At 37.2% G+C, this 4,665-nt stretch overlaps 1 pseudogene; it reads left to right on the forward strand.

Annotated features, from left to right (window-relative positions):
• The window catches only part of LOC102852550, a 68,451-nt pseudogene that overhangs the window by 54,876 nt on the left and 8,910 nt on the right, over positions 1-4,665 (forward strand).

Below are 4,665 nucleotides of genomic sequence, written 5' to 3' on the forward strand. Positions count from 1 at the left end.
AATGAGATTGCTACAGGATAGAGCACGGTTTAGGGCTGTTGTACATAGGGTCACTATGAGTCACAAATGACTCGACAGCACATAACAACAACAGCAACAAGATGTAAAGACTCTTCTCCAATACAACAAAGGCATCAAATATTTTTCTGTCATTCTTATTCTTTGTACAGCTCTCAGATGCATAGCAAGGGATCATCAGAAAGACCTGAATCTGATGCATCTTAGTTCTCTAACTGACGTCATTACTCCTCAATACTTTGGAGAAGTCCTTGCCTTCACATTTTCCCAGTACAGTATATTTCCTGATTTCCTGACTACTGCTACCGGTGACATTGATTGTGGGTCCAAGTAAGATGAAGTTTTTGAGAGTTTCAATCATTTCTCCATATATCACGATGTTGCATATTGATCCAGCGGTAACAATTTCTGTTTCTTGACACTGAGATAAAATTCATATTGAAGGATATATTCTTTGATATTCTGCAACAAGAGCTTCAAGTCCTCTCACTTTCAGCAAGCAAGTTTGTGTCATCTGCATAACACAGGTTATATATCAGTCTTCCTCTAATATGTGATGCTAAAAGCTGTGCCACCGGTTCATGAATGCTACAAGTGTTACCAATGGTGGACAGATTTTGGTAGAGTTCCTAGATTAAAACCGACTAGGAAGCAGAATTGACCATCCACTTCATAAATAACAAGCATATGAAAACCCTGTGAACAGTAGAGATAGAGCTCAGATTAGAAGTCATTTGAAATAAAGAAATATATTGGCAAACACCGTTTAAAAATTGGAACATGAAATGTGCAAAGCTTGAATACTGGAAAACTAGCAATTGTGAAAAATTGCATGAAACGCATAAACATCAACATTTTAGGCATTAATGAGTTGAGATAGACTAGCTTTGGCTACTTTGAATCAAGTAATTACATAGAACACTATGCTGGGAACGAAAAACAGAAGAATAGTATATTCATAGTCAAAAAGTCAATTTCAAATCCTATTCTGTAGTACACAGTGTTGTGATAGGATGTCATCAATATGCATAGAAGTAAGACCTGTTAATATGACTATTACTGAAATATATGCTGTACAGCTAGAGCCAAAGTGGAAGAAATTGAAAATTTTTACCAAATCTTGCAGCATGAAATTGACCAAACAGAGAATCAATATGTGTTAATGATAATTGATTACTGGAATGCACCCACAGACTGACGCCCCCCCCAAAAAAAAAACAACAGAAAATATCTTTAAAAATACAAAACAAACACCAAATAAACCACAGTAGTTGCAGTCAACTCTACTGAGATTCTTAGCTGTCTCAGAATAGTACTATACCCACAAGATTGTCAGTGTTTGTGATATTTCAGGGAGGATCCCTGGTGGTGCAATAGCTAAAGCATTTGACTGCTAAACACAAGTCCAGATTTTTAACCAACAACCACTCTGCAGTGGAAAGTGTGTCAATCTGCTTCTGTAAGGTTTACAACTTTGGAAACCCTGTAGTACAGTTCAAGTCTATCCTACAAGTTGTTACAATTCAGAGGTGGCTTGATGGGAAAAATCTGGCTTGGGTTTGTTGGATTTGGGTGATATTTCAGTGTCAGGCCTTTCTTCTAAGTTACCACTGAAAGGGCTTTAATCACAAACCTTTTGTTTACCTGTCAAGTACATTAGTCATTTGAACCATCCAGGGACTCATAAAAACAGAGACTATCCAAAATGGTGACAAATAATTAAACTTATAAGGGCAATGATTCACAACTTAAAGATGTAAAGATAACACATTTGCCAAAATAAGTATGAATTTGATTCAATTCCAGCAAAAATCCCATATCTTTTTTTGTTCTTTTCAACTTGAAAAAATTATTCTAATTCATAATTCATACTAGGAACCTGCTCTGCTCAAACCATTTCAGTGACTCTCTATTTCCCTCAAAATGAAGTGAAAAACTCCTTAAAATGGCTTTCCTGATTTGCCTCTTGCTCCAGCAGCAGCATTGGTATGCTTTTGGCTTTTTTCCATGCAACCCATTCCTATCGCCTGAATTGTCAGAATTCAGTTTCAATGTTTCCTCCGCACAAAGCAGGCTGTGGAGCCTGTTCTAAATGCACTTGTTTCTAATACAGCACCTCCATACATTTGTAGTGTCAGCATCTGTTAACTGCTCTGACTCCTCCACTTGACAGGGAACCTTTCTGCATTTACCGCAGCTTACACAAAGCAGATGCTAAATAATTACTGAAAGGGTCAATGAATGAATAAGTGAATGAATCAAAGCAACAAGAATATATTGGCCTGTTTTTGTCTCCCAAAACTAAAAATTGCCTATTGAATGCTGAAATGACAAGAATGGAGAATTTTCTGCAACCACGTTAATAGGTATTCTTCTTCTTACTTTAGTTTCCAAAGTTTATGCCTAAATTTGCATGTCCCATCTAGACACCCATCCAACAAATATTAACTTATGACTTACTCAGTTCCACATGTGTTAATAGGTGCAAATATGTTTTTAATATTAAATAATGTTATATTTTTAATATTAAATAATTGTTTTCAAATAGGTTAATGTACTAAATCCCTTGAAGGACAAAAATGACTACATCATTTGTAGTCAAATAGGGAATTTGAGTGTATGTACAAATAATTCTTATATAATTATAGTTAACCATGGTAAAAAAAAAAACTCTTTTCCTCCTTATTCTTTCTTTCTTTTTTTTGTCTTGTTTTTGTTTTCTCTTATTGTTTCTGAGGCTGTAAATCTTTACAGAAGGAGACTATCTCCCATTGAGCCTATAGTGGACTTGAACTGCCAGCCTTTGGGTTAGCAACTCAACACACAATCCACTATGCCACTGTGTCTCCATTTTCTTTTATAATCTAATCAAATAAGGTGTGAAGCATTGCTTGAATTAATAAAATATTTGTCTAGAATTCATTTGTAATCAATTCATCTTTAGGTGGTGGTTATTGAAGAGACAGTTTTAGCCAAGGCAAATAATGTGAAAAAAAAAAAACAATTTATCTATAAACCAAAAAGGAGAATATATATGCTTAGACTTGTTCTCTGAAAAAAAATATAGAATGATAGTATATTTTTAAAACTAAAAGGCTTTTAGACCTATTATGGATATATAACGAGCACTGACAGTATAATGGGCATTTTCTATAGATTAAGAGGAGACACTGTCCTCAGTTAATGAATCTGCAATTCACAGTCTACGGACATTGCAGAGAGATGATGAAAATGCACCAGAGGGAAGGTAGGCAAATGCCTCGGATGAAGCCATCCCGAATGACTTCTATCACAAATATATCTCCAGGAACCTCAGGGCTTGTTCCTGTATAAAGGCACCAGAAATGAACTTAAAAGGTGTTTTTCTTGTTAAAATTATGCTATAATAGCTCTCTGAATTTCCTTTCCGCCTACCAGCTGATGGACACAGCTGGAATCCTGGGAAGTAAGTTCGGGTGCCCTCTTTTTCTCCTCTTCATTCCCCACCAGAGTACTATGAAAAACTGAATTACAAGATTAAAATAGCTCTTTTCCTTCCCGTCTAAGTAGGAGGTGAGGCAAGCCAGATTACTATGTCTATTTAAGGGCTCTGGAGGAATTAAAAAGAGCCCTGGTGCTACAGAGGTTAAAATACTTGGCTGCTAACCTTATTGAAAATTCAGTGGTTTTAAACTACTAGGCTTTTTGGGGGGAGAAAAATATAGCATTTCAGTTCTGTAAAGATTTACACCTTGGAAACCCTATGACATAGTTTTACTTGGTCGTATAGAACTGCTAGGAGTATAGCAGTGAGTTTGGGGGCTCAGGTGATTTATGCAAAGAAAACTTTCATCTGTATAGATTGGGTCAGTTTCAGCACTCTCCTGCACACATGTAGTCTTAAGAAACTATTTCCTGATCAATACTAAAATTAAATAGCCATAACTTTGTATTGTAGTGGACTTAAACAAAACAAAACGCTTTGCAGAGAAGCAGAGAGTTCTAGGTTCAAATCTTCATTCTGCCGGTTAGTCATGTTGTAATCAGGGCCCTATTAGGCTTACGTTTCCTCATCTGAAAAGTGAGGAGAATAATACTTACGAGAACCACTCAACTTACAGCCTCTAAAAACCCACTTGGAGGGTCAGCTAGGAAATTGTTCTGACTCAACAGCAATGAGTTTGAGTAAAAGTTCTAAATATTAAATCAGGTAACTGCTTTTGAAACCTCCAGGCAAAATGTCTATTGTACAATAATTGTGTGCCTATGGGAAAGTCTGCTGTTAGGGAGCTCTCTAAAGTACTCAAGAGCAACAGTGTGTCTCTGGAGACTAAGGTGTGTCTGGTACAGGCCATGGTCTTTGCAATCACTTTTTATGTGTCAGAGAGCTGGACAATGACCAGGAAGGATAGAAGGGTAACTGATGCTTTTGAGCTTTGGTGTTGGAGAAGAGTGCTGAGGGTGCCATGAACTGCTAAGGAAACAAACAGATTCATCCTGGAGAGGGTTAAACTGGGCTGCTCCTTGGAGGCAATGATTCTGAGGCTTTGTCTGACATACTTTGGTCATGTTGTAAGGAGGGATCTGTGCTTAGAGAGGGCCATAATGCTTGGTAGGGTGGAGGGACAGCACAGGAGGGGAGGGTCCTCTGGGAGATGGACTGATTTG

The sequence above is a fragment of the Elephantulus edwardii genome, unplaced genomic scaffold (genome assembly GCF_000299155.1).
Source record: "Elephantulus edwardii isolate Elephantulus edwardi_28Jun2011 unplaced genomic scaffold, EleEdw1.0 scaffold00009, whole genome shotgun sequence".
In the NCBI taxonomy this organism is placed as follows: domain Eukaryota; kingdom Metazoa; phylum Chordata; class Mammalia; order Macroscelidea; family Macroscelididae; genus Elephantulus; species Elephantulus edwardii.